The following is a 24,914-nucleotide window of genomic DNA, read 5'->3' as shown; positions in this document are numbered from 1 at the left end:
CTGTGCACTATCCTAACTCTCTTTTACTACCTCCTCAGCCGCTATGCATCTGACCAGCTGAACTTACATCAGGTAAGCACACAGGGCGAGCTCCTGAAGTATTTTGTGGCAGGCCTGTGTCTAAGACTGAATTTGTTCACTTCAGTTCACTTCTGTGAAGTCGCCATCAGTGTGGGCCAGCCTGAAAAGACTGAAATGATGTAGTATTGTAAATGATTCAGGGAAGAAATGATTCACAACATTCTATTGTGCTCTAAGATGGACTGAGTTGTTTTGGTGATTGAAAGGAGAGAACCCACAAGCTCACTCTTTCTTTTCCTCACAGCCTGGAAGGAGAGCTAGGCGCCTTCGGCGACGCCAGATAAGGAGAGGTAAGGAGCTCTCCAAAGAGAGACCTTTCTCCCGAAAGTAGGCACCTCTGAGTGCTGAGGGGTGCTGAGTGGTGCGGAAGGTTCTTGGTGACTCTTGGGACAGAGCTGCCCGATGCCTCTGGGAGCGCTGGAGAAGCAGCTCCGCTGCTGCTCCCCTGACACGAGCCCCTCTTGCTTCTCTAGAGACCATAGTGACATGCGACAGCCAGACGGGGCAAGAAATCTTCAAGACTATCTTGGCGACGAGGTGATTCCTCTTTCCATCTTCCCGATCCAATTCCAGAGTCCTGGTGATAGCGCCCGTGGACAGGGGTGGGGGAGCCCTGGAAATGGGGTGACCCTGTCTACTGTGATAGGACGAGAAGCCTAGGGAGGAGTAACTGCACGGGGTCCCCCTCGCCCTGCCAGCCAGAAGGGCGGCTAGGGTTTCTCCTGGATTGATCCCCGTGCTCTGTGTCCTCTGCAGACACCAGATTGCCATGGGCCGGAAGGGGACACCAAATCCGACAACCACCATCTTGGCCTGCTGGGGAGGAGCCGCCGCAAGACCTGACGTTGGCAACCTGCCCCGGCCTGATCACTTTCCCCGCCGCGTGTCTGGCCCTACCATCATGGGCGACGTTCGCAACCTGCCCCGGCCTGATCGCTTTCCCCGCCGCGTGTCTGGCCCTACCATCATGGGCGCCACGATGCCACCTCCTGTCTCTGGGCCTTTTCTCCCACCACCCCCTGTCCCCCCCTCTCCACCCCTCCTCCCTCTCACCCGCTTCCTGACTCCACCGCCTTTGCTCTGCCCTCTGATAGTGTCTTGTTGGAACCTGCTCGCCTGCCCCCCATTTCTCTCGAGGCCGCCTCGTTCCCCTCAGGCGCCTCTGGCCCTGCCCTCCCATGACCATTCACCACGGGGGGCTCAAACATCTGGGGCCTGTCGGTTGGGGAGATTTGAGACCCTGGATTCCCTGGTGGCTCTCAACGATGAGGACGATCCGGCCAGCGCTGCCGTGGCCACCGAGGGCGCCCCGGCGGGTCCTCGGTCCCTGGACACCGTCAGGGGAAAGACTCCCCGGGCTCGCCAGCACCGTTGGGAAGAGGAGATGGACAGAATCGAGGAGCTCGAGGAGGCTCCAGAGCCTGGAAGCCGCGGCCGGCGTTGTGGAGCTGCTGGGGGGTGGGCACAGGGCCCAGAGTCCGGGGACGGGTGGCGCGGGGCATCTCGGGGCGCCAAGCGCCAGGAACAGCAGCCCCGCAGCATTTTAAAGAACCTGAGGTTCAGCCTCCTGCAGGGTCCTGCTGGGGACTCTAGAGAGTTGCTGTGGGAGGGGCCGGGCCACAAGGCTGGCCGAGTCGGGGGCTGCTGGGAGGTGCTGCGCTTCAGACGCAGCAAGAGGTTCCGGTTTACTCTGCCCAAATGCGAATCGTGGTCAACTCGTTTGCGAAAATGCCTAGGGAAACTGCTCTGCTGCTCATGAAGCATGACTGTCCAATAAAACTTTTTGTCCAACAACCATGGTGGCTGACCGGGACATTTTGTGGTGGGAAAGGGGACGAGGGGGCCAGGGACTCGGAGCTTGGGCTCCGGGAGAGACCGGGGATGATGCAGCCCCGAGACTTGGTCTTGCAGCCCTTGCAGCAACTTTGGAAAGTAGAAGGATGCGCCTCCCCCCACTTCCCTGGGGAAGGTTGGAGCTATCTCAGACTTCCTGATAATGGAGTGTGCCCCCCACCCCCCGCCCCTCGCATTCTAGGGCCACGACAGCAAGAGAATCAAGAATACAGACGCTTCCTCCCTAGAAACGTGACCAAAGTTAACATCGGCCAGACTGACAGGGGGTGGGAATGCCTTCTCCATGGAAACAAGGGGTCCCCCTATGGAAAGGCACCCTCGAGAAGTGACCTCAAACCACAGCATTAGCTGTAGCTTCCGTGCTGAGACACTCAGCAGCACTGTGGGAGGGGACCCTGACCTGGAAGCCATGGTGACCTGGGGCACCTAGAACTGAGAAAAGGGAAGCGATGCCTCCTGGGAGAGCAGGGAAATGGGGATGTGAGCCACAATTGCCATAAGATTTTGTCCTCTGAGGAGGACCCTGGGGTAGGAGCTTCTCCAGCTGCTGACTCCCCCTGCTCCCTTCCCCACAGTGGGTCCAGGTACTGCAACAGGATGCAGGGAAGTGTCCCACACAGCATCCTGCTGCCTATACAGGGACAGTTCATATGTCTTTGACAATGATGGTCTGTCGGGATGCTGTCGGGCATGTCTCCCCCTCTGAGGATGTTTTCTGGGTTCCTCATAGACATGTAGGACAATACACATGACCCTTAGCTACTTATGCATTGGTTTCTGTGAAGGAGCAGCCCCATAAGGTCTTCATGTTTTTGCTGTCACTGATGTTGGTGGGCCCCACATGTAGTTCATGTGAAGTAGGAGAAGTCCATCAATTTTTCCCGATCCGCCTCTGCCACCCTGGACCCAGGGTTACCGGGTTCCCGTATCACCCCCAGAAAGAAATTTCATGAGTAAACAAGCAGTGAAATAAAATTGATTCTATTTGGTGGGTTTTTGAAGGTGTGGAAGGGGAGTGAGTGAGAGAGAGAGAGAGAGAGAGAGAGAGAGAGAGAGAGAGAGAGAGAGAAACAGACACATAATGAAGAGAACAAGGGCTTCTCCAAGGGCAGAGAGAAGCCCTACACACATCAAGCATTAGACACGAAAGCATGAAGGTAAACATCTCATGAGGGGAGATACAGGCGACACATGGTCAGAAAAGTGGGAACAAGAGGCACATGGACTCCTCGGGCAGCATATGTGCGTCCTTTTTTGTTCAATGTGGCTTTTATAGGGTTTCTCCAACCTGCCCCCATATTGGGCTTCTCCTAGGGAAAAGTCCATTGCTAAGAAGGTTACCAGGGAGGTTGGTAGTGGTGGTGGTCTTCTTTGGGCTGAAGCACTAAAGAAGGGTATTCCAGGAATTTTCTTCCTGGGGAGGAGTCCAGTCTCCTTAGGTTCCTTTGCTGCTCAAGGTCTTTCTGTTTTCTGCAAGATTGGCTTTTGCTATAGCCCTGGTAGTGGGCCTTGTACTGTCTACATCAGCACCAGGGGAAAATCCCTGGAATTCTCCCAACCGTGGAAACATTCACAATTTGGGTTATTAAAAACCTACTATGCGATTCTAACAATAATGTGACTTCAGGTAAGATGGCACCAACACCTAGATTTTGGAAAAAGGTCAGCAAGGAGGCACCTCCAGAGAACGCAAAAATACAAGGCAAAATTCCTATGAGGCATCCATTGCAGAAATCTGTTTCAGAAAATCTCTGGAAAAGCAGGAAAAACCAAATGCACTGGTTTTCCTTACCACTTTTATCTTAGGAGACACCTGGGCTTGGTGCTCCACAATGGACACCGAAAAAAGGCGAGAGCTCCATTTGACAAGTGCTCTGAGGAGGATGGGGCGTTAGAAGGCACGTGGACGGAGAGGAAAGAAGCAGAGACTCCCAGACACTTGATTTTGCAAAGTAATGTTGGACCAACTCAAGAATAGGAGCCCCAGGTCAGAGCACTTCCCATGTGACCAAGGCTACAAGACCACAACTATGACCACTTCAAAGACACCTTTCATGTACCCTGTTGATATGACATGTAATCCAGATTCAGCCTACCTCCTGTTCTCTAGTGTAAGCTGCTTGAAGTTGGCCAATTTGAAATATGGCAAGGATTGATACTCTTCATCAGTATAGAAATTTATACCAGGTCATGTTGGGCCAGAATATATAGTTGGGAATCTATAGCTAGGATTATATACTTCCTTAGAGATATACTAGGAGAGAATCATGCTGAGTCATGAATCTGAAGAAGAGAAACTGATTGGAATATTTGCCTTGTATTGTGGGATTTAAACAAAAAGCAACACAGTATGAAACTAATATTCAAGTTCAAGGAAATGGTCCAAAAAGACTGGTCAAAGGTTATAATTACTAAAGGGTTGTGAAAGCTGCAGTTTATTTAACATAGAGGAGGGTCCATTTTGACAACATTAGTTGCAAATGGATAAGAACTGAATATTGAAAGTAGGTGTAGGGATATTCATGATTATCTTTCCACATCGATATTGCAAACCTTAATGCCCCAAATTAGAATGAGAAAGAGATAAAGAACACAGTTGCTAGCATGAAGAGTAGTTTGCTTTTTTTTTTTTTGCAAGATTGTGATTGGGAAAAATAATAAGAAATTTATATAAAATATAAGTAGAAAAGAGAGACAGGAGGATTGTTCCAAGGGTGGCATGTATGTCTCAAGTCCCAGAGAAGTTGGCAGTTCTGATAAAAAATGATACCAGTAGGAGAGAGCTGGAAACGGTCACTCTTGATACGAACTGCATGCTGAATATAGGTAAAGGAATGCACATGATAACCTCTCAGTATGCATTTCAAGCCATAAGGCCTAAAGGAAGAGAGAGAGATACGCCCAGATATGACGTCAAGCCATAGAGGGGAAGATCTCTCACAGATCTTCATGATAATGAGGTGATTCCTTTCTCCTTCCCAGATCCAATTCCAGAGTTCTGTTGGTACTGCCCATGGACAGGGGTGAGGGAGCCCTGCTCATGAGGTGAGAGTGAGGTCTGGGAGGAGGGCAGGAGGCACCATGTCTACTGTGATATGGTGAGAAGCCTAGGGAGCAGCAGAGTGCACAGGGGCCCCTTCCCCTGCCAGGCAGAAGGGCATCTTCATTTTCTCCTGGATTGATTCCTTTGCTCTGTCCTCTACAGACACCTCACTTGGCACCAGAATGCCATATTCTGGCACTGGACATCACATGTGGAAACCATCAGTGCAGCCTGATGTGTAGGAGACAGAAGACATCAAAGTCTCAATCTCCCATGTGCTGATAACTTTCATACAAAGATTCTTGCTGTACTATCATGTATGTGACTATGGTGTCTAGTTGGCTCCAGAGACCCACAGTCTCTGTGCTTTCTTTCCCACTAACCCCTCCACCCCTCCTCCCTCTGGCCTGTTCCCTAACTGCACAACCTTTTTTGGCCCTCTCCCAGCATCTTCCATGGCTCTGCTCTCATCCCACCCATTTGCCTCAAGGCCTCTCTGTCCTCCTCAGGTACTTCTCACCCCTCAGTCCCATTCCGATTATCCCTCACGGGCTCAAACATCTGGTGCCTGTAAGGTATTGTACTTTTCTACCATGGTTCAACTTGGCAGTGTGTGCCGGCATCCTGTCCTGGGCAGAGAGGGCCCTGATGGCCGTGGCCAAGAGGTCAAAGCACAGCACCCACAATTACACTCAACAGGCCCTCAGATTTTGTAATGCTCACGGTGCAGTAGCTGTTTGGTCATTTATTACAAATAATTCCTGGGAGATAGCTTCGGTGTTCTGCCTCCATGCACTTGGTTGGAGCAGCCTGCCTCAGCCACAAGGCTCTGAGTTGCTCAGTGATGAGGGAAGCTTTGAGGGCCCAATGCAGAGCGAACACAGTATACAGAACAAAGGACCCCTGCTTTGGGTCGACTCCTGGCCAGGCTTTGGTTTTCCACAGGCCAACCATTATAGACACCTCATATGAATGTCCCCCGAGTGCTCACTATTATTTCAATGACCTTGCCATCACCTTCCTGTCCCAGAACATGTCCCCTTTCATGCTTCCTCTTTCCCTACCTCTCTTTCCCTGGGACCCCCTTCACCCACACTCATGTCCCTGCCGCTTTCTCTGCCTGAGCCACAGCCGTCTGGCCCCTCTAACCACCATGGAGATGAGACCCACGAGGCGGCCGCAATCTTGGATACGCTGGCTGGGCCTCGGCCCCTGGACACTGTTAAGCAAAGGACTGCCCAGACACAGAAGCCCGCTGAAGATCAGCAGCCTCTATTTTAGGATCTTGAATGGGACCCTCTGCCAAAAAGCAGCCCCCAAATAAATTCCTGTGCTGGGATTCAACAGAGATCCCCAACTCCTCCTGGGAGAGGCCGAGCAAGAGAGCTCAACCATCAGGATCTGGGGGCACCGGGAACAACTGCCCATTACGCAGGGCAGAAGAGTTCAATTTACCCTCCCTGAGCCTGAAAGTCTGCCAAATACAAACTGGTTCAAAAAAGCCATAAGCCAATTATTCTGCTGTCTTTCCCCCCAACAGATTTACAGAGTAAATAAATCAACTTTGGCTTTTGATGACTATGGTGGCTTACTGGGACATTCTGTAGTGGGAAAGGGGATGAGTGGCCAGTGACTTGGAGCTTGTGCTAAAGGAGAGACAGGGCATGATGCAGCCCCTAGAGATGGCCCTGCCAACCCTTGCAATAACTTTGGAAAGAAGTATGTGCCTTCCCCACTACCCTGGGGAAGGTCTGAGCAATCTCAGATTTCCTAAAAATGGAGTGTGGCCAACCCTCCCTCGCCTTTCTGTTCTAGGGTGATTGCAAAAAGAGAATCAGGTACGGATGCTTTCCCCAAAATGTGTGACCCGAACACAATGAGTTCCAGAAACATAAATAGACCGTCCACTTGCAGATGGAGAATCTGAGCAGCCTGAGAGGTGATCGGGAGGCCTACTCCATGGAAACACAGGGTGCCCCTGTGGAAATACCCCTTGAGAAGTGGCCTCAAACCATGGGACTGGTTGTAGCTTCAGTGCTGAAACACTCAGCAGCCCTATGGGAGAGGGACCCTGACCTGGAAGCCACTGTAACTGGTGACACCTAGAGCTGAAAGAAGGGAAGCGATGCCTCCTGGGAGAGCAGGGAAATGGGGATGTGAGCAACAGAGCCACAGAGGACCCTGGTTTTCTCCTCCTCCTGAATCACCCTGCTCCCTTCCCCCCACTGGGTCCGGGTACTGTACTGGGATTCTGTAAAGAGTGTGCCACACAGTATTTTGCTGCCCATGCACAGTCCTTATGTCTTTGAGGAGGAGGGGTCTGCAGGGATGCAGCCAGGTATGTCTCCCCCTCTGGGATGTTTTCCAGGTTTCTCGTTAGAGAATACACAATACACAAAGCCCTTAGTTCCTTATACATGGTCTTCTGTGTAGGAGGTGACCCTATGGTCTCATTTTTGGCTGGCACTGATATCGGTTTTCCCCACGGATGGCTCATGTGAAGAGAGGAGAATACGATGGTCTATGTCTGCCCCTGCCACCCAGGAGCCAGGGTTACTGGGTTCCTGTGTCACCTGAGAAAGGAATTTCAGGAGTAGACAAGCAGTGAACTAAAATAGCGTTTATTTGTAGGGATTTTGAAGGTGTGGAAGGTTAGAGAGTGAGTTAGGCAGAGAGAGAAAGAGAGAGAAAGGGAGAGAAATATAGAGAACAGAGACAGAGAGAGGGAAAGAGAGAGAGAGAGACAGAGAGACAAAGAGGGAGAGAGAAAGGCACTTCAGAGAGATCATGGGCTTCTCCAAGGGCAGAGAGAACCATCCACACATCCGAGCCTTAGAAACAAGAGTACTCATCTCAAGAGAGGAGTTCCTGAGGTCAAATGTGCTCAGCAATGTGGGCACAAGCAGCACTTGGTCTCCTCAGGCAGCTTAGGAGAACCCTTCCTTTGTTCAAGTTGGCTTTTGTAAGCCAACTTGCACCCACGTGGGCTTTTTCCTAGGTAAAAGGCCTTTGCTAAGGGGGTTACCAGGGAAGTTGGGAGTGGTCATGGTCTTCTTTGGGCTGAATACCTAAAGTAGGGTATTCGAAGAATTTTATTCTTGGGGAGGGGTTCGATATCCTCAGGGTCCCTTGCTGCTCTAAGTCTTATCAGGCCTTAGTTTCTGCTTTTCCTATTTACTTCAAGATCTGCTTTTGCCAATGCCTTGGAGCAGGTCTTCACTATCCTGTCTATATCAGGGCCAGGTTGTAATCCCTGGAATTCTCCAACCAAGGAAACATTCAAAATTAGAATATTTATAAACCTACCTTGCAATTCCAATAACAGTGTGACTTAAGGTAAGATGGCACCAACACCAATACTCAGCAAGTAGTGCTGCTCTGCTCTGGGAGGCCTTACAGGCCACACTGGCAGTGCTCAAGACAAGATGGGAACATGCAAGGTATATGCTCTGGTCCTGTGGCCTGTTCCTCCAACACTTTAATTTTCTTATTCTTACTGCTTCTGCCAAATGAAGGAGTGTTCATAATACTGATAGCCACGTGCTTAATGATAAGAGCTCCTATGTAAGAATGGGATTAAAGAGCAGAAATAACACAATGGGTTAGAGGCAGGCGATGCGATCACTTTGTAGTCGTTTCTTTAAACTTTGAAAGGGCTAGAAGGATCAAGTCGATATCTTGCATGTGCTAGGCACTGAATCAAATCCCTGACAATCTCCCACTCCCCCAAATTCTGTTAAGGGTCCCTGAAGCTCCCATTATAACTAGGATCCCTCAAAACTAGGAAACCCCTTTAATATTGTAATTTGCATTCAATAGGACATAAAAGTGTTCACGGAAAATTATAGAATTATTATTTTTTTCCCTTTATTTTATTTTATTTTTTTTAAAGTTGTAGATTTACAATTTTTTGTGCTTTGGTTTCAATTATACAATGATCAGATACCCATCCCTCCACCAGTGCCCATTTTCCACCACCATGGATAATATCCCTCCCACCCCCATCCCCCCATCCCCCCTGTCTCTGTGGCAGGGAAATCCCCTGTGTTCTCTCTCTCCTTTTGGGTGTTGTGGTCTGCAAAAGAGGCATTGAGTGGCAAACATTTTCAGTCCATAGTCTACTTTCGACATGCATCTCCCCTCCTGGGAGGATCCTCCAAACATCCTTTATTTGGTGCTCCCTTCTCTATCTGAACAGCCCTTTCCTCTAGGATACCCGGCTGGCCTCTAAGTTATGGAGTAATCCTCCTGGTGCTGATCTCAGCTATTCTTGGGTATTAATCTCATACTTTGTTACTTTATATCCCCCAGATGAATGCAATCTTTCTATGTCTATCCCTCTCTTTCTGACTCATTTCGCTTAGCATGATACTTTCCATATTGTACCACTTGTATGTAAATTTCATGACTTCATCTTTTCTAAGAGCTACATAGTACTCCATTGTGTAGATGTACCAAAGTTTCTTTAACCAGTCATCTGTTCTTGGGCATTCAGGTTTCTTCCAGTTTCTGGCTATTGTAAAGAGTGCTGCAATGAACAAACAAGTGCAGATGTCACTTCGACTATACATTTTTGCCTCTCTGGGATATATTACCACCATTCAAAGAGTAAATCATACTCTGTTTTCTGTGGCAGGTTCGTGAAGGACCGCAGAAGGCTCCCACAATGCCTGCAACCTTGAGCCAGAGCCCTCCCCATCCCCGCAGCCAGGGCTGACCCTCTGCATGCAGGTGTGTGCCATGCTGCAGCACAACCACTTTGCTTCCTGTGACAGGTTCCTGGGTCAGCAGGTCCCTGGGACTGGCTGGGGGTGTGCCGCCACTGTAGGGGGCGAGGCCTCCACAAGAGTGGGCGTGTCCTTCTTGTAGTGGGAGGAGGGTCAGATGGCAGCAGTTATATTTCCCACCCCCAGCACTCTCCACTCACATCCCAACCTTTATCACCGAATTCAGTGGAAAAAGTCCTGGCCACCTCTAACACAACACCGACCTACTCCAATTCCAAAAAAAAACACCAGTACACAAGTAGCTGTACAAGCCCAATATAAAAAAGCGCCTCTTCCGATGCTACACTTGATGCCTGGCATAAGCCATGGAATAACACCTGAGAGGAAGGACATATTCTAGAAGGGGAGAAGGGTGACCACCATCAACCAACCTTACTCCGAATCCTTTCCCTCAGTATGAGGGAACAGTACTAGCGAACTTGAAGGTTTTACCACTAAACAACCACAACAGCATGAGGACATAGCACGAATCTCCACTACAAAGAGAAGATGAAGAAAAGAATCCTGAATACTCAACAGAGATTATCCTCAAATATGATCTCTCTGATAAATAATTCCGAGATGAAATGCTGAGGATGTTCATGGAACTACTCAAAAAGTCAATGGAGCAGACCTCCAGAAAATTAAAGGAAGAAATATCAGAAACAGTGGCACGGATAGTTGAGAAAATACAGGAAGAAATGAGAGCAGAAATAAACGCTACAAAAAAAGTGTCACAAATAAAGGATTTGGTAGATGAATTTAAAACCTCAGTGGGTGCCCTCAGCAGTAGAATAACTACAGCCGAAGATAGGATTATTGAGCTTGAAGATGAGCAGCAGAAATCGTATAGGCAACAACAAACAATGGGAAAAGACCTCAAAATACCTCTAAAGCAAATCAGAGACATAAGGGATGACAACAAGAGGAACAACATTAGAATCATTGTAGTACCAGGACAGGGAAGTAACCCCAATAAAAAAACAACAGTGAAAGAAATCATTGCTGAAAAAGTCCCAGAGTTAAAGAATGCAGATATCCAGATCCAAGGAGCTAGAAGAGTGCCTGCTAAAAGAGACCCTAATAAGAACACTCCAAGGCATATCATAGTCAGAATGTTGGATGCCGTGGATAGACACACAATGCTGCAAGCAGCAAAGTCAAAGAAGGAAATCACATACAAAGAAGCACCCCTTAGATTCACAACAGACCTATCAGATGAAACCCTCCAAGCCTGAAGACAATGGTGAGATACAGGGAAAAACTTAATGAAATGAATGCCTCACCAAGAATTCTTTATCGAGATAAACTCTCACTCAAACTCAGGGGAATGATACACCATTTTATAGATAAACAACAGTTCAGGAACTTCATAGACTCAAAACCAAACCTAAAAGAAGGGTTGAAGGGGCTCTATAAGACAAGAAGGAAAACATCTATAAGCACAACAAACCCCTACAGAAAGGTGGCACAACACCCCATGACAATAATCTCTCTCAATGTCAATGGTCGAAATGCACTAATTCAGAGACACAGAATGGCAAAATGGATCTAGAAACTGAAACGAACCTTCTGCTGCCTACAAGAAACTCATCTGAACAGTCAGAGCAAACACAAACTCAAAGTTAAAAGATGGAAAACAATTCTGCAAGCAAACAGCTCTTTCAAAAAAGCTGGGGTGGCCATACTAGTATCCGACAATATAAATTTCAGGCTGAAAAAGATTAGAAGGAACCATGAAGGCTGTTTTCTATTTATCAAGGGATACATACAGCAGGAAGAAATCACACTCCTACACCTTAGGAGGGACCAGCTAAATACTTAAAGCAACTGCTAACAGATTTTAAGGAGGACATTGCTAGCAACATATTAGTAGGCAGAGACTTCAACATTGCCTTATCATCCGTGGATAGATTAACAAGAACAAAACTCAGCAAGGAAATATTGGCTTTGAAGGAAGAAATAGAAGAAAGAGGGCTAATAGACCGATACAGGGCTTTACACCCCCAAAAGAAATAATACGCATTGTTTGCTAGTGCACACAAAACATTTTCCAAACTAGACCATGTGCTAGGCCACAAAACATACCTCCATAGACTCAGGAAGTTAGAAATAGAATCAACATTCTTTTCAGACCACAATGAGCTGAAGATAGAAGCTAATCACACTCAGACACGGAGAACCAAATCAAACACCTGGAAATTAAACAACTCAATGTTGAACAACAAGTGGGTCAGAAAGGAAGTCAAGGACAAAATCAAAAGATACCTGGAAACAAATGAGAATGAAGACACGAGTTACCAGAACCTATGGGACACAGCTAAAGCCATGTTAAGACAAAAATGTATATACCTTTGCAAGCATTCCTAAGGAAGGAAGAAAGGGCCTACAATGATAACCTGACCTTGCAGCTCATGATCATAGAAAAATACAAACAAAAGGAACCCAAAGTTAACCGAAGGAAAGAAATAATAAAACTTAGATCAGAAATTAACGAAATGGAAACCCAGAAAACAATGCGAAAGATCAATGAAACCAAGAGCTGGTTCTTTGAGAAAATAAACAAGACTGATAAACCACTATCAAGACTCACAAAGAACGAGAGACTGAGAACCCTAATAAAGCAAATCAGAAATGAAAAAGGGGGCATCACAACAGAAATCAATGAAAGTCAAAAGATCGTCAGAGACTACTTTGAGAGTCTGTATGCCATGACACAAGAGAACCTAGAGGAAATGGTTAAATTCCCGGATTCCTATAATCTCTCAAGATCGAACCAAGGCGACTTGGAATACCTAAATAGACCCACTCATATTAAGGAAATTGAAACTGTAATCAAAAGTCTCCCCCAAAACAGAACCTAGGTCCAGATGGATTTACTAGCGAATTCTTGCAAACATTTAAGGACCTGTAGTCAGTTCTCCTCAAGCCTCTCCAGGAAATTGATAAAACATGAACTCTCCCAAAAAGCTTCAATGAGGCACATATCTCTCTAATACCAAGAGCAAAGACACCACCAACACTTAAAATCTATAGGCCAATATCCCTAATGAACACGGATATGAAGATCCTCAACCAAATATTAGCAAATAGAATCCAACAACTCATCAAAAAGATTATACACCATGGCCAAGTGGGATTCATCTCAGGGATGCAAGGATGGTTTAACCTTTGGTGATCAATCAACATAATCCATCATATCAACAAAAGTAAAGACAAAAACCATATGATCACATCAATAGAAGCAGAGAAAGCATTTGACAAGATCCAGCACCTATTTATGATGAAAACTCTTACCAAAATGGGTTTTGAAGGAACTTTCTCAAGAAAGTCAAAGCCATTTACGAGAAACCCATGGCAAGCATTATCCTCAGTGTGGAAAAACTAAGGGTTTTTTTTTCTAAGATCAGGGAAAAACAAGGATGACAACTATCACCACTTCTGTTCAATATAGTACTGGAAGGACTTGCAATAGTGATTAGGCAAGAGAAAGACATTAAAGGCATCCAGATAGGAAAGGAAGAAATCAAGCTCTCACTATTTGTAGATGATATGATACTACGTCTAGAGAATCCTAAATCCTCTACCAAGAAACTCCTAGAAACAATAGACTTGTAGAGTCAAGTCGCAGGTATAAAATTAATACCACAAAATCCATGGCCTTCCTATACACAAATAATGAGACAGAGGAAACTGACTGAAAAACACAATTCCATTCACAATCATGCCCTCCAAAATCAAGTACCTTGGAATCAGCCTAACTAAAGAGATAAAGGACCTCTATAATGAAAACTACAAAAGGCTACTCCATGAAATAAAAGAGGACATGAGGAAATGGAAACATAACCCCTGCTCATGGATAGGAAAAATTAACATTGCCAAAACAGCAATACTCCACAAAGCATTATACAGATTCAATGTGATCCCTATAAGGCGAGGACAGCCAGACACGGGGGCAGGAGACTCTGTGCGGGGCAGGTTGAGTTTCCCTCTCCGCCCTGAGCAGAGCCCCGGCAGAGCCCTGAAGACCTCTGGAACCAGCCACAACCATGCTGAGACCACTCTCCACACGCATGAAAGTACTGGCAGAGGAACAAAGGCATGCAGGTCCCGGGGCTGAGATCTCCAGGCCTACTCAGATCGGGGCTGAGAATCTTTCACCCAGATCCTCCATCTTCCAGTAGGCCGATGTCACACCCACCAACTGTCCCCCAGCTCTGTGTAATCCCATCAACAGCCAAGACCCAGAGACTATAAAACATTACTACAAAGCAGTAATAATTAAAACAACATTGTACTGGAATAAAGGCAGGGCTGCAGACCAATGGAACAGGATGAAATATCCTTATAAACAACCCAAAATATATGAATATCTAATCTTTGATAAGGAAGCAAGAATGTGGAGCAAGGAAAGCCTCTTAACAAATGGTACTGGTATAATTGGACAACCACATGAAAAAAAATGGGCTTAGACCTTGACATAAAACCATGTACAAAAGCCAGATCAAAATAGATTAAAAATCTCAACATCAAGCCAAAATCCATAAGATACATGAAAGACGAGTTCGGCAAAACCCTCCACGATATTGAGGCAAATGATATCTTCAAAGCAATGAACCAACCAAGTGGAAACAGAGATAAACAAATGGGACTATCTTGAACTAAGAAGCTTCTGCACCACAAGAGATACAGTGACCAACAATACAATCTACAGAATGGGAAAGGATATTCACCCAGTACCCATCTGATAAGGGGTTGATATCAAGGATATACAAAGCACTAGTTGAACTCCACAAGAAGAAAACACCAAACCCCATCAAAAAATGGGGTGATGAAATGAACAGAAAGTTTCTCAAAGAAGAAATCTGAATGGCTAAAAGGCACATGAGAAAATACTCTACATCACTAATCATCAGGGTGATGCAGATCAAAACAACAATGAGATATCATCTCACGCCACAGAGACTGGCCCACATCCAAAAGAACAAAAGCAACCAGTGTTGGCAGGGATGTGGGTAGAAAGGGTCTCTCCCTCACTGCTGGTTAAAATGCTGCCTGGTTCAGCCTTTGTGGAAAACAGTATGGACGAGTCTCAAAAAATTAGAAATCGAGCTCCTATTTGACCCAGCAATACCACTCCTGGGAACATATCCTGGAGAGGCAAAAAAGTATAGTCAAAATGACATCTGCACTTCTATGTTCATTGCTGCACTGTTCACAATAGCCAATATCTGGGAAAAAAACCAAGTGTCCGAGATGAGAAGACTGGTTAAAGAAACTTTAGTACATCTACATAATAAAATACTCTGCAGCTGTTAGAAAAGATGAAGTCATGAAATTTACATACAAGTGGTACTACATGGAAAGGATCATGCTAAGTGAAATGAGTCAGAAAGAGAAGGACTGACATAGAAAGATTGCATTCATCTGTGGAATATAAAGTAACAAAATAGGAGACTAACACCCAAGAATATTCGAGATAAGTACCAGGAAGTTCGATCCATGGTGTGGAGGCCAGTCGCACATGCTGGGGTGGGGAGGGGGAAGGGGAAAGGTTGGCTGGTCAGATAGAGAAGGGAGCACCAAGTAAAGGGTGTGGGGAGGATCTGCCCAGGATAGGAGATGCATGCTGAAAGTAGGCTATAGCCTGAACATGATTGCCACTCAATGCCTCTTTTGCAAACCTCAGCACCCAAAAGGAGAGAGAGAGAGAACAAAAGGGAACAGAGGCAGGGTTGGATGGAGGGGGTTGGGGGGATGTGGGGGTAGGAGGGATACTGGGAACATTGGTGGTGGAGAATGGGCATTGGTGGAGGGATGGATACTCCATCACTCCATAATTGAAACCCAAGCACAAAAATTTGTACAGTCTACAACTGTACCTCATAGTGTTTCACTAATAAAAATTTAAAAAACAAACAAAAAAACAAAGAGTAAATCAGTCTGAGTTTTTATTGGATTTAAATGTCCAGGTATTAGAGATGGTTATAATTTAATGATTTTTCATAAGTAATTAGCACCCTTACTCTAATTTTGAAGGCATCTCTTCAGATTTCTTATAAATATAGCCTAGGAGTGATGGATTGTTTGAGACTGTTTTCAAAAATTCTCTATTGCTCCTGAATTTTGAAGGACACCAGTTCAGGGTATAATATCCATGATTGATTAGAAATCCTCCTTGACTCCTTACCTTTAAACTTTCATCCTGTTTCCCCTTGGCCTGAAATTTTCTTATGAAAATATGCTTTCAGATTATAGGAAACTCTGTTGATAATAGTTTTCTTTCCTTTTCAGATTTTGTCTTTTTAGTTTTGAGAATTTAATTTATATTGCTCTATGTGGTTCTATATAGATTCTTCTATTTGGAATTTCTTGACTTTCTTGGCTAATTGTCTATGGCAAGCTGGGGAAACTTATAACCATTATTGCTTTGAAAAACAAATTCCCCCCTATTCTTTTGCTTTATAGGAATCTATAATGCAAAAGTTTTCTTGAATACATCTGAGAAACTTCCTAAGCAACCTTTACTCTTTTTCCCCATTCATTTTATTTTCAAATGGCTTCTAGCATCTTGTGAGTTTAATTCTTTTCTGTGAAATTTTCTTATGTTAAATTCCTTGCAGCAACACTTTAGTTTTAGATTCATTCCATATCAATTCCTGAAATGGACCAGTATCTTAAACCTGTTACATGTATCCTGGGAGGCACCCTGGGATTTTAGGGTGGCCTGGAAAATCTCAAAATGGCAGGACTTGAGCTGTACTTTAGTCTTTGGCCCTTGCTGTGGTCAATTGCTCTAGAAGAGCATTGATTTGGAGGGTACTTATGTACCCTTTTTTTTTTTTGGCAGTGAGGGGGGCTGGGGAGCCCTTGTCTATATAAGTAAGAACATCTAGGAACAAAATGGAAAGGAGAATCTCAATAAAAAAACTCGACAACGTGATATCTTACACCCCAGGGACTGGCACACATCCAAAAGAACAAAAGCAATCAGTGCTAGAACGGATTTGGGGAGAAAGGAACCCTCATTCATTACGGATGGGAATGCCAAGCGTCGGGGCTTTTACAAAAACTATATGGACAGTACTGATATCTAGAAATTTACCTACCGGATGGCCCAGCAGTACCACTTCTGGGAATATGCTTGGTGATCCAAAAACACCGCAGGAACATCATTTACACTTCTATTTTCATTCAGCACTGATCACATTAGCCAGAATCTGGAAACAACATGAGTGCTTAAGAACAGACAATTGGATAAAGACACTTGGGTACATCTACACAAAAGAACACTATATTACACAGCTCTTATGAAAAATGGGGTCATGCATATAAAAATGGGTTCATACAAAAATGGGTCCATACAAGAGCAGCAGTAAGGAACTACATGTAAAACCAGGAAAACTAGTCAAGAGTATTGCCTTATGTTTTTAAATATAAGTTTATTTTTTTATATATTTATTTTTTATTTATTATGATTTATTTTTAAATATAAGTTTTTAAATAAAAAAACTAGCTTGTGCGGGGGGTAGGGTAGCTAGGATAGACTAGGCTCCATCATGAAAACATTAGTTGGAAATGATCACTCTGGACAGCAACTGAGTGCAGAGGGTAGGTAAAGGGATATCCACAATAACCATTCAGTATCTGTATTGTAAGCTAAATAAATAAAGGAGAGAAAGAGAGACTGAAAGAGAAGAGAGGTGCCTTTGGGGAGTGGTGTAGGTGGATGGAGGAAAATGGGATTTTGGTTGGAACTTTGTATGCCTGAAACACAACCATGAACTGCTGTGTAATGCTCTATCATAGTGATTTAACAATAACATAAATTTTAAAAAGAAACCTATTGGTAGTACAATGTTAAGCTTATAGTCACTTAATGCCAGTTCATACTAAAATATAATTTTAATCTCCCCATCCCTTTGACGTTTCTAATGCCACAGAATAGAGGCTTTACCTCTGCATCCTCTGGAACTCTTTTAAAGCAGTTTAGCTTTATTTAAAATTTCTTACTCTTTTCACATCTTTTTTTTTTCTTTAGCCATGCTTTATCACAAGTTATTTACCACCATTCAAACAGTAAAACATTCTGAGTTTTTATTTGATTTAAATGTTTTTGCATTAGAGATAGTTATCATTTCATGATTTCCAGTAACTAGTTAGCATCCTTGTGCTTACTTTGAAGGCATTCATTCAGATTTCTTGTAAGTGTAGCCTAGGAGTGATGGATTGATTGAGACTTTGTTGTCTAAAATTCTCTACTGCTCTTCAATTCTGAAGGACACCATTGCTGCGTAGAATATCCATGATTTATTAGAAACCTTCCCTGACACCTTACCTTTAAATATTTTTCTTGTTCCCTTTTGACCTGAAAATTTTCTTATGAAAATTTGTTGTTAGTTCCCTTAGAGGGAACTCTTGTTAATATTTTTCTACCTTTCGTATTTTCTCTTTTTTGCTTCAGATAATGTAATTATTATGTATTAATGTGGTGCTCTATGGATTCCTTTTATTTGTAATTTCTTGGATTTCTTGATATAGCTATTCATTTGGTATTCCAAATTGAGGAACCTTACTACCACTCTTGTGTTGAAAAACAAATTTCCCTGTTATCTCCTATTTTCTAAGAATCTATAATTCAAAGTTTGTCTGCCTGAATACTTCTGAGAAAATTTTTAGACATCTTTCACTGTTTTTCCCAAAGTCTATTATTTTCAAATGGTTTCTAGTCCCCTGTCTTTGAGTCCATTACTTATTTTCTATAACCTTACCTGATATTAAATTCTTCACAGGAACATTTTGGTTCTAGATTCATTCTTTATTAACTCCTAAATTGTACAAGTATATTAATTTTTGGATGTGTCATGAGAGGCCCTAGCATTTTAGGGTGGCCCAGAAAATCCTGTATTTCTATACAGTCAGCATGGGCCCTTGGTCAACTGCCTTAGAAAAGGAGTGACTAATCATTATCTAGATAAAAAAAGAAGAAGAGGAGTAAAAGCAGGAAGAAGATGAAAATGAGGAGGGTTGGGGGATGAGGAGGAGGAGGAGAAGGAAAAGAAGGCATAGAATAGGAAGAAGCAGAAGAAGGAGAAGAAGGGAAGAAGTTGAGAAGGAGGAGGAGAAGGGGAACCGGAAGGAGAAAGAAGAAGAAGAAAGAAGGGTAAGAAGAAAAAGAAGAAGGAAGAGGAAGAAAGAAGAAAGAAGTAGGAGGAGCAGGAGAGGGGAGGAGGAGGAGGAGATGGAGGAGGAGGAGGAGGGAGAGAAAGGAGGAGGAAGAGGAGGAGGAAGAGGGAGGAGCTAGGGTGGGGAGAAAAGATGTCTCATTCATTGCTAGTGAGAATAACAACTAGTCAAGATTTATCAAAAACAACATGGAGAGTCCTCAGGAAACAGGAAATTGACTTCCAATATGACCCAGTAATACCACCTCTGGGAACATATCCAAGGGGTCCAAAAGCAAACAGTAGAAATACGGACCTGCACGTCTATGTTCATTACAGCACTGTTCACAAGAGCCAGAATCTGGAAACAACCTGAGTGCCTGAGAACAGATAACTGGATAAGGAACTCTGGCACATCTACACAATGGAACACTACACTACACAGCTGTTAGGAAAAATGGGGTCACGAAATCTTCCTATAAATGAATGGACTTGGAGAGCATCGTGCTGAGTGAAATGAATCTGAAAGACAGGGACAGATGTAGAATGAATGCATGAATTTCTGTAAAATTAAAATCACAAATCACAAAATCACAAATCATCCTGTTATTCGTCGATTGCCTCGAGCAGGCCCCAGTAACGTCTCCTTCATCCTAGCCCTGAGATTATATTCAAGGCTCTTTAGGAGAATGAGACCCATCGTTGTTACTGGTATTTGGCATATTGGGTACGCCAAGGGGAGTTTGCCAGACTCTGCCCTGTGGGCAGGCTACATTCGGTAGCCTGCCAGTTTGTCCAAAGTAGGAATGAGATAATAAGATGTCATAATAAGATGTATTTTTTAATAAAATTAAAAAAGAACAACAAAAGAAACTACTAAGGCCAGGGAAATGGAGGCAGGAGGACTGCTGAATGGTCATAAATTACCACTAGCTTGTGGGGCATGTAGGGTAGGTAGGATAGAGTGGGCATTGTGACACCGTTAGTTGGGAAATGATCACTTGGGACAGGACCTGAGGGTAGGAAAAGGAATATCCATGATAACCATTCAGTCTCTGTATTGTAAACCATAATGCGGAAGATCTCAGGTTCAAGAGCGTCTGAGATAGAGAGAAGAGATGTTCCTCCCGGGGATGGTGGTTTGGGTGGGTGGAGGGAAACGGGACTTTGGTACTGGGAAATTACACTGGTGGAGGAACCGCTGTTGGAACTTTGTATGCCTCAAACACAATCACGAACCACTGTGTCATGCTCTATCCTGGTGATTCAATAAAATAAATTTTACAAAGAAATATATTGGTAGTAAAATGTTAAGCTGATATGAACTTAATGCCAATTCAAACAAAACTATCCTTTGACCCTGTCCATCCCTTTGATGTTCTTAATGCCACAGAATATAGACTTTAACTGTGTATCCTCTGGAAGTATTTTAAAGCAAGTTAACTTTCAAGCTTGTTTGGAGGTTCTAGTAGGGGAGCTCAGCTACTTGTATACCCTCGACGGAAAACTGATTCCTCACTATTCCGGGAAGGCCGTCCTCTCCTACCGAGTGTGAGGAGTGTGCAGCTTCAGAAGGGATGCATATAGAGCGGTGAGGTCAAAAAGGGACACCCGCCTAGCCAGCCAGATCAGCGGAATCAACCTGGAGATCAGTGGTGAGACAGGGGCTGGAGCGATAGCACAGCGGGTAGCAAATATTCCTTGCACGCAGATGACCTGGGTTCAATTCCTTCGCTCCTCTCGGAGAGGCCCACAAGCTACAGAGTGTATCTTGCTCGCATGGCAAAGCCTGGCGCGCTCCTTGTGTCATATTCTATATGCCAAAAACAGTAACAACAGTAACAACGGTACTGGTGCCCACTCGAGCAAATCTATGAACGGGAGGAGAGTGCTACAGACCTAACTTTAACAGTTCTTAATATTTTCACTTCATTTTTCTTTTAGCTATCATACATTTTACAAGTTATTTACCGCCACTCCAATAGAAAAGTATTCCGTTTTAAAAGATTGAAATATCCAAGAATTAGAGATGGTTATAATTCCATGCATTTCTCTAACTAATTAGCATCCTTGTTCTTATGTGAAGCATTTCTTCAAGGTTTCTCATAGGTTAGGCGTGATGGATTGCTTGAGACTTTGTTGTCTCACATTCTTTATTGCTCCTCAATTCTGAAGAACAACATTGCTAGGTAGAAAATCCATAATAACTTATAAATCCTTCCTGATACCTTACCTTTAAATTCTTATCCTATTCTCTTTGGGACTGATATTTTCTTATAAAAATACACTGTCATTCTTACAGGGAACACTTGGTTGGTAATATGATTTTTGCTAATTTTCAGATTTTCTCCTTTTCCCTTGTGATAATATAATTATTAAGTCCCTTAATGTGGGTTCTGTATAGATTCCTTTTTTCGAAATTTCTTGGGTTTTTGATATGGCTATCCATTTAGTGTTTTATGTTCTGGAACCTTACAACCACTATTGTTTTGAAAAACAAATGTGCCCCTTTTCTCTTATTTTCTAGGGTTCTGTAATACAAGAATATTTCTGCTTGAATATCTCTTAGAAATTTCCTAAGTGCCATTCACTCTTTTTTTTATGTAGGAGTACTGCTATTTATCCAGCCACTGATTAGCTGATTGAATTGGTCATGACATCCACCTTACTTTTTTTTCCATAGTTTTATTTATTTTTCGTCTTATATTTATTTATTTAATCACTGTGGGAGAAGTTACTAAGCTTTCAGGTTTAAATCTTGGTCATACAATGATCAAACACCTCTCCCTTCACCAGTACTCATTTTTTTCCCACCAAGAATCCCAATATATCCCCCTCCCACGCCTCCCAATGCCTTTGAGGCAGATAATTTCCACTTAACTCTTCTCTACATTGATTACATTCATTATTTTCACAAAAGGTGCACCATTATTGTTTAGAATTTCCCCCCAATAATAGGAATTGCTGAAAAAGCATTGTGAAATACTTTGTTTTCTATAGTTGGTTATGAGAATCATATAATGTTGCGCAGCCGCAATAGAGGCCGCACAATTTTGGATTTCTCAAAGAGCCAGATAATTATGAGATTGGTATCTGTGCGTCTGGTGTTGTAGCTGTGCCGGAGAGCCGCTCGTGGGGGGCAACTCAGGATCTTGGTAGGATGTGAAGGACAAGCCGGTACCAGCCCCCTTCCCATGAGACTGCAGTTGTCCCGTCATCGCCGGCTCATATCTGGCTTTCCTATAAGCTCTGAGGCGGCGGCCACCTTGCTGCCAGGGGGAAAAAGGCGGAAAGGAGCAAAACCCTTTCCCTCCCGGGGAGGCATGGCGCCGTAGTTTAACGCATGGTCCATTCACTTTTCTTCCACAAGCTTCCAAGCACTGGATTTAGTCCTTTTGACTCTGGAGCCATGGCCGTGTATGCGGCCCAGATGCATTTCTGCCAAAAGCCGCTGAGTTTTGAGATTTGTTTCTGGGTGTCTGAGATCATGGCCATTAATCAGCTTGATCAGGGGCCAGAGAGGCTACCTGTAGGCGGCGACTCAGGGTCTCGCTGGAATGGGAAGGAAAGGGCTGGCTCCACCCCCATCTGGTGAGGCCTCGCCTCGCGTGTCTCGTCACTGCAGGGCCAAACCTGACCATCCAGTGGCCTCTGGAGGTTGGTGGTCACCCGGTCGTCAAAGGGAAAAGGCCAAGGCACGAAACCTATTCCCACATGGAGTGGCTTAGCACCAGTAACCCACTGCAGGAACAGGACGCATTTCCACCAAAATTTCCAGCCTTTGAGTTCCGAGATTCGCCTCTGAATCTCTGGGATCATGGCCATCAAACAGTTCGATCAGGAACCAGAGAGGCCATGCCTGCAATTATATAGCTGAGTCAGAAGTGGTTTGTGGGTGTGGATACCACATACCTAACTTTTGGCCATCTGCTTTCTTGATAAACTTTTCCCCAAGTTTTGGGGGTCTGGCCAAAGGCACAGAAGAAATTTTGGGGTATCTGAAAGTCTGATGGTGCCATCAGGCTGCTGATGCACTCGCCTCACAGGTACAGATTGACCTGCTGGCAGCACCATACCCCCAGTGCTAGTCTCGCTTATTCACTCTTTTTTTCTCATTTGTTTTATTTTCAAATGGTTCCTTGCACGCTGTTTCTGAGTTTGTTAATTCTTTTCTAGGACCTTCTTTGATGTGAAATTTCTCGCAGAAACACTTTGTTCTAGATTTATTCTATATCAATTCCTGAAATATACAAGATAATAGATATTTTGGATACATTCTGAGAGGCCCCGGCACTTTAGACGGATCAGAGAATTCTCAGAATTCCATGTCCTGAGCTCTACAACAGTCTTAGACCCTTGAAGTTAGCTTCTGATCAATAGCCCTAGAAGAGCACTAAGTTGGAGATTTCTAAGTAAGTACTTCTCAGGGGGATTGGGGGCAATCCTGGTCTAGATAAAGAAAGAAGATCAATAACAAAAGGTAATGGAGAAGTTAAATTACTTACTCAATCAGAAATATCAATTCATACCACAGAGACTGGCACAACCAAAATGATCAAGAAGAGCCAGTGCTGGTGCAGACACTCGGAGAAAGGAATACTCATCCATTACTGGTGGGAATGCTAACTGGTCTAGCCTTTTAAGAACAAAAAAATGGACATTCCTAAAAAATACAAAAATAATTATCTACAGTCACTGTATCACTGTTTCACTGTCATCTACATGTTTGTCAATTTACTGGAACAGGCTCCAGTAACGTCTCTATTCATCCCAGTCCCGAGATTTTAGCAGCCTCTCCTTACTCGACTTTCCCAACAATTGGAGGTTCCTTCAGGGTCAGGGGAATGAGACCTGTTATAGTTACAGGTTTTGGCATATCGAATATGCCACGGGGAGCTTGCCAGGCTCAGCTCATGCGGGTGGGATATTCTCTAAAGCTTGCCAGGCTCTTCGAGAAAAAAAAAAATATAAATATAAATATTTGTTAGCTACTGTCTGAATCCATCAAACATGCTGTCGTAATTTTGGAAAATTGGTAAGAAGTGTCTTATGATGTGTTGCGTGGCCGCCAACTGGCTGCAGGGTGGTGGCGGTTGGGTAGTGGAGGTGGACTGCCAGGGTTGGGTTCTTTGGGGCCAGGAGGACCTTCGCCCACCTCCCTATGGGGCGCTCTGAGTGAAAACAGCTTGGAGTGGAATCTTATAAAACCCAGCAATACCAGTTACAGGAATGTATCAAAGGGGTCCAAAATCACACAGCAGAAACAGCATCTGCCTTCTATATTCATTGCAGCATTGTTTTTAATAGTCATAATCCAGAAATCATTTGAGTTCCTGAGAATACTCAACTAGATAAAGAAACTATGGTACCTCTACACAATGGAAGACTACACGGCTCTTAGGAAAAATAGGGTCATAAAATCATTCTATAAATGGATGGACTTAGACAGTATTATCCTGAGTGAAATGAATCTAAAGGAGAGACAGATAGATATGGAATATCTTCATTCTATTGTGGTTTAAAGAAAATATGAAACTAATATCCAAGACCAGGGAAAATGAGCCAGTAGGTCTGGTCAATAAATGTAAACATCATGTTGTGAACGGTGGAGGGTAGTAAAAATAGAGGAGGGTCCATTATGATAACATTAATTGTAAATGATAACTCTGGACAAGAACTGAAGGTTGAAAGTAGGTGAGGGGATATTCATGATAACATTTTAGCATATGTATTGCAAACCATAATGCCCAAAATTAGAGAGAGAAAGAAAGATAAATAACAGAGTTGCCAGCATGCCCCCCCCCCCCTTTCTGGGATAGGGAAAAGGGAAACAAGACATTGGTGCTGGGAAAAAAAACACTGATGGCGGGAAGGCTGTTGGAACATTGTGTGAGTGACCCAATCATGAACCATTGTCTAATACTCTACCTCATAATATCCAGTAAAATACATTTTAAAAAACAAAATATACAGCTAACGGAATATTTAGGAGTTAAGATATCAACT

This window comes from Sorex fumeus, unplaced genomic scaffold, assembly GCF_029834395.1.
Source record: "Sorex fumeus unplaced genomic scaffold, SorFum_2.1 ptg000044l, whole genome shotgun sequence".
NCBI classification, from domain to species: domain Eukaryota; kingdom Metazoa; phylum Chordata; class Mammalia; order Eulipotyphla; family Soricidae; genus Sorex; species Sorex fumeus.
The sequence above is the reverse complement of the archived record's forward strand: the minus strand, read 5'-3'. Positions refer to the sequence as shown.